This window comes from Dama dama, chromosome 32, assembly GCF_033118175.1.
Source record: "Dama dama isolate Ldn47 chromosome 32, ASM3311817v1, whole genome shotgun sequence".
In the NCBI taxonomy this organism is placed as follows: Eukaryota; Metazoa; Chordata; class Mammalia; order Artiodactyla; family Cervidae; genus Dama; species Dama dama.
Genome location: NC_083712.1, coordinates 30,571,834 through 30,584,469, shown reverse-complemented (window position 1 = coordinate 30,584,469; position 12,636 = coordinate 30,571,834). Strand labels below are relative to the sequence as shown.

At 42.9% G+C, this 12,636-nt stretch overlaps 1 long non-coding RNA gene across 1 annotated transcript; it reads right to left on the bottom strand.

Moving 5' to 3' along the window:
* Window positions 1–224: 224 nt before the first annotated feature.
* On the bottom strand, window positions 225–5,208 carry LOC133050355 (uncharacterized). Its single transcript, XR_009691604.1, has 3 exons — window positions 5,010–5,208; window positions 1,952–2,177; window positions 225–307 (listed from the first exon to the last, which is right to left on the bottom strand). It is a non-coding gene; the product is annotated as an uncharacterized LOC133050355 (long non-coding RNA).
* Window positions 5,209–12,636: the final 7,428 nt, after the last annotated feature.

Here is a 12,636-nt window from a genome sequence, read left to right as displayed (position 1 = left end):
GTTTTAACAATACATTAAAAACATAAATAAAGGGTCATCAGAGATCAAAAATGTATGCCAAGAGTTCCTAGCCTCTGAAAGCATAGAATATCTTAAAAAAAAAAAACTCTCAAACTTCTAAATAATAGTGGTTGTAATGATAAAAAGTATAATGATGAGACAGAATGGCATGCCTTTGTATAATGTTACCTGTTCAGCCTGCAGGTGCTGTTTCATCTCTTGCACTGACTTTGAGGCCCCAGGGAGGTCTGTGGTCATGGGTGACATTTAGCTGTTCTTTCTCAAAGAACTTCAGAAAGAGTTCTACCTGAAAAATTTCCAGAAAGAGTATTGAAATTGACCACTGAAATTGATGACTTCTTACAGAAGAATCTCCACAATGTATCTGTAATTTAACTTTTTAAGATAAATAGTTGGAAAATTTATCCTGAGGTAACTTGACATTCATCATTGTTTCAGACCCCAAACACTGCATTTATGGGCTGGCACTTACTGTCATGCACGGTAAACTCTATTTTTCTTCTATTTCTACACCTACAATTCCTCGGATTATTGATTTCTCATTCATCAGAAGATTTGTAAACATAATAAAGCCTAAATGGAGCACACATGAATATGAATTTGTGATGTGTATAAATTAAGCCTCCCACTGCAACATTCGGGGAAGATATTTCTCCCAAGAACCAATGACAGGTGTGTAATAAGATGCTATTTTCATTCCCCATCATCTAAGGTTTTGGATGTAACTGGAAGTATTCTTGGAAGCAGGGGGAGGGGATTGTCTGAGTCACTGTTGTGAAAGCCATTATTCTGCATCATGCTCAGTTGGACTTGGGAATGAATTAGAACAAATGTTCAAGAATGTTCTGTTTCTACATGAAGCTATTTCATCTGTTATCTCTTCCCCTTGCACTTAAATGTGACCAAAAGATCTTCCAAAATGAAATGCAGTCTTGTATGAAATCAAATTGATTTCTCTTATTCGTAATCTACCAGAGGATATTTGTCCTAACTATTAGGGAGCAGCAGAACTATTGTTTTTATTAAAAAAAAAAAGAAAAAGAAAAAGGAAAAAAACATTTGGCGTTGGTGTTTAAAAAACCATACAGTGTGCTCTGTATTTGAAATTCCACGAACTGTTGATAAACTGGGTTTTTCCTGTAAAGAGAGACATGCAAAAGTCTGATTTTTCCACCTCAGTGTCCACTTTTACCATCCCCAGCACCCCTTGTTTAGTCAAATGTGTATGAAGTCCCAAGGTGTCTAAGAAATGCCCCCCTCCATCCAGGATCAAACAAAATGCTTCTGGAATGGAACATCAGCAGAACTCCCTTTGTTCACCTTTTTCCCTCCATGTTTTTTTTATTGTTAGCAGTGACTGCAATTCAGAAAAAAGGTCACCTGCTTTCAAACAGAAATGAGGAAAGGCTAAGTCTGTGTGTGCACACACTGTGTGTGTGTGTGTGTGTGCGCGCACGCGCATGCTGGGATGGGACAGGGGACATTCAATGTGTTCCTGCACAGGAGTTATTTACTGTGTTGAATCAGTCTTCAGATGCTTATAAGATATTCAGCAGGCTGGAAGGAACCTCTCTAGAGGGTGCTAAGCCCCAGATGGACATGTTAGGGAGTAAGTACTCAGTCACCTCTTCATAGGAAGGCTCAGGAGTCCCCAGAAAGGTGCTCGTGCTGAGAGGCTTCTAGGCTGGCAGAGCCAGCACTGACCTAGGAGGCCAGGAGAACCATGACACCTTAACTGTGAAAAATCAGGGCACCTGAAATTGCCTTCAGGAGCCTCTGTTTTTTATCTATAAAATGAAAAGCTTGAACTAAGTCAGGGATCTTCCACTCTGGCCACACAGTAGCCTCATTTGATTTTCTTGTTTTTGATAATGATAAAGGGCCTTCCCCCAGACAACTTGAATTAAACATTCAAGGATGGAACCCAGACATGATTATTTTCTTTTAAGCTCCCAGGTGCGTCTAGGCACAGCCAGGGTGGTGGCTGGGTGATCGCCAAAGTCTCTCCAGTGTGGGCTCTACAGGACTTGCTCCGGTCAGATCAAGTGTCTGTTGGATCAGCTCTCTCTCCTCAGCAGGCCACACTGCCCAGTCGTTCTCTGTCCAATGGAACTTTCCATATTTATAAGACACCAGGGCCAGAGCTCCTTGAGGATCTGTGAAAACAGTCAATGTCATTAATTTTACTAACCAACCTAAAGAGTGAGGAGTTGGAGGGAGGAGGGGAAGGATCCATTGTTTAAGGGGAATCATTGTGGTTCCTAGGAAAACTGCAGGACAGCACTGAAGCTGCAGGGAACTCTGCATGGCAAGCTCATTTCCCTGTTCACCTCCAGCTACGACATCTTTTTTGCTGCCCAGCACTGTGCTGCAGAGATAAACTAATTTAATCAGTAGCAAGAGCTGCATTTTGATCTTGCAATCAAGTCACATAATTTCCTTTTCCAGGACAGCCCCTCACTTCTCTCTGTTCTGTTCTCTTGCCTCTCAGAGTTTTCTTTCCCACTGGCTCCCATTTAACCCGTCCATCCCCGCTTCCCATCCTCTAAAGATCTGCCCACTGCCTTGTGCAGCCCCCCACCCCAACCCTCCACATAATGTGTTTTTTTTAGTCATTTCCCATTCACCCTACTTTGTATGCTCTGGCCCTCCTTTCGCACTTCCCTATTTCCCAGCCAAGATTGCTGGGCCACCGGTGGCTATGAGGATGTGAAAATCTGAGCCACAGGCATGAATAATGAATTGGGAGCGGCAGATTGAGGCCAGTCGGAACTGAGAACACTATTTCTGAAATGCAGCCAAATGATTTAGCAAGAGGCGATGTGGAGTTATTGCAATCCCTGGAAGTCCTGGACACAATGGTAATTATGAAAATGCAGTTTTGACAAAGTACGAGTCTGATGGAAGTTCCAAGGCTGATGGAAGCGTCATACCCTGCTTTGGGCTGAAGTGAGAGCTGTGAAAGGTATGGCAACACCTGCTGACCCCATTGGACTGAGGGACTAGTGCAATCACTGGCAGGATGGCCTGCTTCCTCATTCCAAGAATAGCATCACCACCCTGAGTCCAGTGCAGCTGGACAGGATGGCGAGAGGGGCTGATGCTGGAAACTCCATCTGGTTGTAAGGTCAGGGAAGTGGAGAAATCTGGAACTTGAGGTTGCCAGGATGGGTATAGGCAGAGTCGTCTGCTGCTCTTCTAACTCATTAGAAACCGGCCTAAGTACCAGCCCTCAGCTCTCCTATGTCCGATCCTCTACTGTTTCCATTTAGTCAGAAACCTCCTTTGGACCTTCTCTTTACAAGCAAGACTTGATGGATGAGTCTATGGAGTCTGTGATTCAATCTGGGGACTTGCTGGAATTGGTTAGTGAATGAGGGCCTCCAGACAATCTTCATTAACATTCTGGCCACCCCTTGAGTCCTTTCCCATTTGCCCTCCAAATGCTGCCAGACACGTCTTTGTGAAATATAAACCCGGTTATTGGACTATCTACTTAGAAACCTGTTAGCGGCTACTCATGGGCTCCAGAATGAAGGCTAAATTCCTGATCATAGCATCCAAGGCTGTCTGTGACTTGACCCAAACTTCCATCTCCCAACTCTTGTCTCCATACAGCCCAGAGCTGCTGCAGAGCTTTCTGCTTTGTGACCTCTGCTGCTCTTTACCTGCACATCTGTGCTCAGCCTGTGTCCCCAGCATCCCTGTCTCCTGCATGAACACCCATTTATCCTCCCAAGACCCAGTGTAGGAGCCCTGCTTGCTAGGAATTCATCTGGAGCTCTCTTATCAGAGGAACTCTCCTCCCCTTGTATTCCCATCTTATCTTCGGTCTACTACTTAATACGGGAAGGATCTCTTTGTGAGCGGGAAATGTGTTACCCAGCCCAAAATCCTTCTGCTCATTGCATAACAGGCCAGTAAATCAGGAGAGGAGTTGTTGGGGCGAGGGGAAAGCTAGCAGACCCATAAGACAGCAGACTAGTGTCTCAAAAACCCATCTTCCCTCAGTCCAAAATTCAGTTCCTTTTATACAGAGGAAGAGGGGTAGTGGCCCAGTGCGATGCCAACCAGTGGCTGAAGCATGACTCCTAAGGGTTGCTTCTTGACAGCAGCTTCCAAAGGTCACTAACTTAGGGGAGGGTCCCACTGCTGACCAATGGCTGAGCAGGATGGTTAACGGTCGCTCACTGACAGTTGCCCCCTAACGGTCTCTCACTAACGGTCTCTCACTAACGGTCGCTTGCTTGGGGGAGGGGTCCACTGCCAGGGGGACCAATGGCTGAACTGGAACACTAATAGAGGCTCGCTAACAGCTATGCACCTACCCCGCCCCTATTACAGAAGACATTCTGGAGGCAGAGACTCTGTCCCATTCACCCAGCAATGCTCCCTGCATCCCACATGATGCCCGGAATACAGTAGACATGTACTAATGCTTGTGCAGAGAATCCTGGCTAGAACAGAACAGGAAGCTAGGATCGCAGGACTCCCATCTTACAAGAACGGACGTTCCCACAGTCCCTGCCTTCAACAGAGGTCCTGCCTTCTGAGCCACGCTCCACTTCCCATCCCTCTCCATGGAGAGCTCCCAGCACCCGCTTCTCAGATACCCCCACCTCCAGCCTGACGTGCTGTGATCGTCATCCCAGAGGGTGCGCTGCTCCCAAGTTCTTAGTTCTTGTCATCATTATGCAACCTTGACAGGCAGTGGAGACGCACCCTGGTGACTCAGATATTGCCAGCTGTGAGCCGAAACTTTCGAGCCAAAACTTAGTTCACTTTCCCCGAATGAGGGCAATAACTGAGTCAGGAAGGAACTAGGTACAGCAGGTATGAATCTATGTCTGAAAATACAAATGTGCAGAAAAGGTACCTTGAACTTTTCACAACTCGATTTAATTTCTATTTCAAGTCCCATTTTTTCCCTAAGAATGCGAGGTCAGTCTCCCTTCCTTTCCCTTTTCTCTAGCGTAGCATCTGAGCACCTGGGAGGGTTAAGGTGGTGTCCAGGCGAGGGCAGACCTGGTCTTCATCCTCAGCGTCTTCTTTTCATCCTTGTTCCTGTTGGAAAGCCCCGTCTCATCTAATACAGTCTGCCCCACCGTGGTCGCTGAGGCTTCCTCATTCCTGTCCTTTCTGCCATGGTTGGAGACCAAGAAACCATGCTGAGGTTGTAATGGGGCATGGAGAACTCTGGAAGGCTGTAATAGCAGCAAGGGAAGGCTTCAGCTGTAGCAGTCCTAGTCAGAAGGCCCCTCCCACAAGCCAGCAGCCAATTAGGGAGAAACTGTCAACCAGCAACCGTTAGTGGTCCTGCTCACCTATTGGTTGGTGCCTCAATGGGCCCCTCCCCCAGGTAAGTGACTGTTAGAGAGCAACTGTCAACCAGTGACGTTAGTCAGCCATTGGTCAATGCTATATTGGGCCCCTCCCCCTCCTTCTCTTCTCTATAAAAGGATCCCAATTTAGGACAGAGAGTAAATGGTTCTCTGAGATGCTAGCCTGCCATCTTCTTGGTCTGCTAGCTTTCCCATGAAAATTGTTATTCCTTGTTCTAACAACTTGACTTTTAATTTATTGGTCTGTTGGGCAGTGTGCAGAATGAACTGGGCTCAGTAACAAGGTCACATCTGCCAAGTCCCACTATAGAGTCATTGTTACTTCCCCAGAACCTTAAAGAAATAGGACACGGGTTCACTCTGTTGTTCTCTTCCTGTGGGGTTGGTTTTAGGTTCCGGGATCCCTCACACCTGACATGGAACCAGAGTTCAAGGCCTCCTTTTTTAGGGATCTACCAGCATCTAAGCTCTCATAACCCTCATTCCAATTCACTCTCCCTCCAATCTGCAGCATCCTTTTCTAGCCAGTGTGTGGGGAGGTGGAGGAGAGAACACTTCCAACTACTCGCCTGAGTCCACAGTCTATTACCTTTGTGCTGTTTCCATTTCCTCAAAGCCTGTTCTTTTGAAACTCACAAGGAGACTTTTTCTTCTTTCCTTTCACATCATTTCCCTATGACAGTGATCACCTACCAGCATCTAGTTACTGAATGGAGAACAGGGGTAGGGTCTAGGGGGATTGGGGTGGGTGTCATTAACAGTGTGAGCAAACACTAAGGTAGCATTTACAGTCAGGCAGGCACTGCTCTAAAGCCTTTATATACATTAGCTCATCAAATCACTGCCACTCAGTGAAGCAGATACTATTATTCCCAGTTTACAGATGAGGAAATTGATGTTAAGTAGTGACAAGTTGGGCTTCCCAGGTCACTCAGTAAAGAATCTGCCTGCAAAGCAGGGGACTGGGGTTTGATCCCTGGGTTTGAAAAATCCCCTGGAGTAGGAAATGGCAACCCACTCCAGTATTCTTGCCTGGGAAATGCCGTGGACAGAGGAGCCTGGTGGGCTATACAGTCCATGGGTCGCAAAGAGTCAGACACGACTGAGCAACTAACACTTTCACTTTCAGTGACAACTTGGAGGAGCTGGGACTTGAACCCAGGCAGTCTGGCTCCCGAGTCTGCACCCTTAACCACTAAAATGATAGCTTCTCACTAATCAACACCCTGCCACACACATTATTCTTATTGTAGATTTGAACTCCTTGAAGATATATAGGAAAAGAAAAGTTTAAAAAATATTATAATGAAAACTTCTCCTTATACTCAAAGTGCTTATGCTGAGATCTAGCAAATTTTTATTTTGATGAGAAATCTTTTCATCATCCATGTGAATATAAAAAAAATATATAAAAGCCTAGAAGTCCTTAAAAAATAGAATCTCCCACCACTACTGCCACCAACCAACACTTTCAGCTCCAGCTTCCTAGAAGTGTTTTATCAGGCCCCTCAGCAGCAGAGTAGGAATTAGAAAGGCATGATCTCCGAAAAGGTGCTGCCAACTCTATATGTGTTCCTCTGTGTGCCCTGAATGCTTCTACCTAATTCTAAGCACTAACATCCCTTTTGATGAAAAGATGCTCAAGAAAAAACATTTGTGTAGAACAATCATTCTTAACATTTTGAGGAGTCACAGACCTTTTTGCAATCTATGAAGTTACCTCCCCAGGAAAAACAACTGCTTATATCCAAAAGCACATATAATTTGGCATAAAATTTTAGGCAAATTACTGAGCTCTATACTGTGTGCGAATTATTCCTAGAAGGGAAGTTGTTTTATTCATTTCTGCAACCTTCAACACCTAGCAGAGAATAAACTCACCGAGTTACACGCATCCTGTCTCCACGCTGGCCCAAGCATGCACGCCGACTCTCTGTGGTACCATGAGAGACAGAAAATCTTCCCCTCCCCTTTATCCAGCCCAGATTCTCTGCAAATGCCTGGTGCCAACAAGGGCATTTGTTCTTTGTGCATTGATGCCTGTGTTTTTGCCTCCAAGAGACAAACGCTGACTGTGGGATCTGAGTGGAAGTGGCCACTCTGATTTTCAGGCAATTTGGGGGTTGTACATAAAATTCTATACCCTCTTGGAGGCTAGGAAGGAAAAGACCAAAGCTTTAGGCCTCTTTACAAGCCCACAGAGGATTCCTCACCCATTACAGTAGGGTAGCCAATTCCCTGACTAGTTTTTCCCTTTTCAGAAGGGAATTCAACACATCAAGTTTTAAAATACCTTTTCAAAGAAAACAATTTAATGGGTTTTCCTGCACCTCAAGAGTATCAGGGAAGTGCAGTTAACTCTGCTTTTCAAGTCTCAAATCAAGCAGCAGAGAGGATGTTTGGGTCAAGGCCAAATACTATTTTTTCTATGAAGAAAACAGAGATGGTTCAGATAAATTCTGTCAGCAGCTCACAGCCCTCTGCAAGAAATCATGGTTCTCTGTGAGGGCAAACACTTACATGATTACCATTTGTGGTAACTGGAGTCACACCACCAAGGGGATTATTAAAAACAAGTAGATCAAACATGGCAGAGACAGTTCAAAGCTCCTGAGAAATAACAATACTTCGTTCCTTTTCAGTTTTCTTTTCTCTTCCTCCTATGTTGAGGTGACATGGTTTATCCTTTCTATCCCTTCTATCAATAGTCTTTACTTCTTTGATGATTATTTTGTGTGATCTATTCTTGTTATCAAGTTTTATATCTTAACTGTGTTCATGGATTCCTATACCTTGAAAAGGGCCATCTTCCTTCCGTACAAGTGACTCCTAAAGCCTTTGCGGCTCCATACCACTCAGTAATTATTCTAGACTATTCCTTGTTATGAGTACATTTATGACTATATAAATTACATACATGTAAAAGTGTAGTAAAATTCCATATATACATAAAGCACAAAAATAAATTGTAAACAGATAAGATGAAATAATTATAAATAAGGCTCTAACATTTTATTCTTTCTCCTAATGGATTGTCCATTCCCCTTTGAGATTTGAACATCCTGCTTTGAAACACAGATCAAACGTACCATCAGGCAGGTAAACATCAGGGGAAAGCCCTCCAAGGGCTAAAACTGGCTGTCAGTTATAACCTGTTCAGCCTTGGGTTGTACCTGTAATAATCTCCTTACATCTGTCATTCATATAAGTGAGTTCATAAGAGATGCTCTGTTATGGACTGAATGTGTTCCCTTCTCAATTCCTATGCTGAAGCCCTAACTCCCTAGAGTGACATATTTGGCTAAGGAAGTAATTAAGGTTAAATGAGGTCATAAAAGTGGGGCCCTAATCCAATTGGATTAGATAGGTTCAGTGGCCTTATACAAATAGACTGAGAGACCTCCCCCTGCATATATATATATATATGTCGGTCTCTCTCTCCCAGTAAGCTTGCGTCTAGGAAGGACCATGTGATCACACAGCAACATGGCAGCCATCTGAAAACGGGGGAAAGAGCTCCCAACCCTGCCAGACCTAGATCTGGGACTTCCAGTCTCCAGAACCATGAGAAAATAGACGTCTGGTTGTTTAAGCCACTTGGCATTTTGTCATGGCATCAGAGCAGAGAAATCTACTCTCAGAAAACTCACTAGATTATTCCTGTAAACACAGATATATTCATTCCACTTCAGGTTAATATTTTCTTTGAAATTGGTCACACAATTAGTATTAGGTGAGAAACTTCAGTGGTGCCAGCAATGTTTGGAGGTATGAGGAACTCCCACAACATCCCTTTGACCGGGGTGAGCAGAGGAATGTAGGGCCTGTGCAGTCCTGCTGTTACAGCAGAGGTGGAGCCTCACCTTTCCGCCAGAAAGGCAGCAGCTCCCCCACTGCTGCGCGCTGTAACTGCCCCCATTGCCACGCTCTCAGTGTGTGCCTTAGAGAGACGAGGATTGAAGTGTCTGTGGGAAGCGATTAGAGACTGAAGCTCAGGTCTTTTATGGGCTGCTGTTCCTGGACATAATTTAGGAAAGATAGCATGATCTGCTCTTCCACTGAAAACAACAAAGATAGACTCTGCTTTTGCTTATTTATTGAAACAAAACAAACAAAAAAAACTCTTTAAAAATGCATCCATGAACAAGCAAGAGAAGAAAATCAGTGGAGGGTAAAAGTTAATTAAAAGCAGAGATATATGTAGGTAACTAAGCCCTGAATCTGGCTTTTGCTCTGGGGGAATCTTTTAAATCTTGATTACTTTGAGCTCCTGTTTTTGACAACTGTACAAAGTGTGAGGCATATGACAAATCCTCACGCTCAACCAAAGCAGGAGTCTGAAAGGAAAACCCATGAGTTTTCCTGATGTTCCTAGGAACATCAGACAAAGCTAAGAACCCTCAGTAGAGACCATTAAAAAGTGCTAGTTTCTCTCAACTGTGGAGCTGGGTTGAAGGGGAAAATATCTCTCCTGAGAATTCATAGTGTAATATAATTTTCATGGGAATTTTCAACCCAAATTCATACTCCTTCAAACCTGGAACTGATTTTAAAACAGTCCCTGCTGTCCCAGGTAGAAGTAAATGTGTATTATCATTGAAGGAAATTACTTTCAACTTAGGCCTCAAAAATTACTACAAGTAATGTTTCAAGGAACATGAGTCCACAGTAAATATTACAACAAACACATAAACAAAACACATCATGAATGCGAGATTATAAAATCAATCAAGAACATTCAAAAAAGAACCCAAAAGGATGCCCAAAACAAAAATACAATGATTGAAAGTCAAAGCTCAATATTCAGGCTATACAACAGGCACAGTTTAAGACTTGATTTACTGAAATAAAGAATGCTTAGGCAGAAATTACCAGCAATGTAACATAGAGAGAAAATGAAATGCAAAAAATTAGTAAGACATTAAGAATCTTGTTGTATAGAGTGAATTTCAGAATTCGCAAATCACAACCAGGTTTTATGAGGGATGCAATAAAGAGAATAGAGAAGAGGCAATATTCAAATTGAAAATGGCTAAGAATTTTCTGTTACTGCCAAAACACTCAAATTATCTTATCTGAAAGATCGATACATTCAAAGATTAAAGTTTTAAAAATATATAACTATACACATTATAATCAAACCATAGAAACAAATACTAAGAAGAAGGCACACACACATAAATACACAAATATAGCAAGGAACCCATGGCAAAATGTACCATATTTAAAAAATATACCTCACCTTTGTGAGAGTAAAACAGCTTCAAAGAAGCACTCAGACTTTTCCTTCTCTCATATGTAATAACAGAGCTCTAATCCTTGCATTCACTACAGTCTTATATGAGCATTCCTCCTCCTCTTTATACCCAGTTCAATTGTACACTCCTTGAAGGCCTGAATCAATATATTATTCCCTTTGTAGTTCTCACAAAATACATAGAATGGAGCTTTGTATAGAGTAGATGCTTAATAAACATCTGAGTTACTATGTACTGTATTTTATGGATTTGAAGGTTTTGACACTATTAGACTTATCTGAATCATATTAATAAGTTTTTATAACATGTGAAAATCAATGGTATATTATATGAGTTAAAATTTGAATGTTTCAGTTCCACTACCTCTTTTCACTTTCTAGATTTCTTGCTAAATTTGGCACAATAAGAAAGACTTCAGGCATTTAGGAAAGCAAAACCCACAATACAAAATTGTCTTAAAAGCAACCATATTAACATGTTCTTAACATCTCCATTCTGTGTGACCCAAAAGCCAGCATATGGAATGCATTCTGTGATCATGTTTGTATATGTCACATTCTTAAACTTTGCAATGAGGAGCTCTTGGGCTGAAGGCCAAATCTGAGAAGTGGATGGGGGAGTAGGGTTCTGGATGTGTAATGGGGGTCAACCATTAATCCCAGATACCCCAGTCAACACTCCTGGGAGTCTTCCAAATCTTACAGATCAGTTGCAGCTGGAGATGCAGAATTGGGTCCTCTTGGTAGACAAAGTAAATGGCTTTCTATATCCTGAAGTTATCTGGACAAAATCACTTTTTTATGCATTCATTTGTATTCTCACTAGAAAGAAATCATTAGTGAAGATAAGCCATGAGAAAGTCTTTTTCAGAAGTTCATGCTGAAATAGTTGCTTCTAACTTAAAAAATTTTTGGCCACAGAAGTGTTACTTCCAGTGCTTAAAGTAGATGGATGAGAAATAGGGGTGGGGCCGCCCAGGACCCCAATTTCCGGCTCTTAAATCTATGAACTCTTAGTCGGCAGTGGTTCTCAAGCTTTTGCATGTGTTTAAGAGTCACCTTGGAGTTCATAAAATATGCAGGTTATTGGATCTAACTCCTGAAGAGTCTGATCAGAAGATCTGGGTGGAGTCTGAGAGTTTAAATCTTAACAAGCACCCCAGGGCATGTAGAGGCTGTGACCTGCCCTACTATATCTCACAATCCCTCATCCTTTACAGAGATGCTCAGCAGAGACCAGTGTGAAAACTACTTGGCGAGTCTCTCCCGAGTGAGGCGCCGTCTTTGACTCACTTACAAAGTGGTGATAGAAGCCCAAGATTCTCAACTCACTGTAGCTGATTTTTCCCATAATTTCCTAAGCTGCTCAAACTTGAGGCAGCAACCAGATTTTCTCTGATTGGTGGAATGAATTCTAAGAACTTGTTTATTTTAAAGCAGCAATAATGATAGATGCAGAGATTGAAATTCTACCTAATACTCATCTCCCAAATGATCTCAATAGAAGGACGTGAAGCCTAAATCACATGGAACTTGGTAGAACACCAGCTGAAACCCTAAAAATAGCCGAATCATGATCCGAGCCCTATCAGGGAATTCCTTCCCGACAAATGACTTCAATGGATTCCCATGAATGCACAGCTGCCTGGGGGATGCAAAACTGCCACTCAGGGCTGAAACAAAGGGTCTTAGATTTTTAGAAACACTGGCCACTCGTTACCCTACATTGGACCCGCTATTTTCTTGTCTAAGAAATTGGACATTGGTGAAATCTGTATTCCAGAACAGCAGTGGTGTACTGGGCAGAAAAAAATTGCTCTTTCTGTTTGGGGCGTGGTAACACATCACACTTGGGTGCCCATCCTGCCTCTCAGATTAGACAGTAGAAAAACTACAGAGTAGGAGTTGGCAGATGTGTCTTTCTCTATCCACATTCTATTGCAATGTTCTTTAGTGTGGTTGATAACACTAGCTGATTCCATCAGAGCAGGAAAAGCCTGCAGGAGGGGTTCCGAG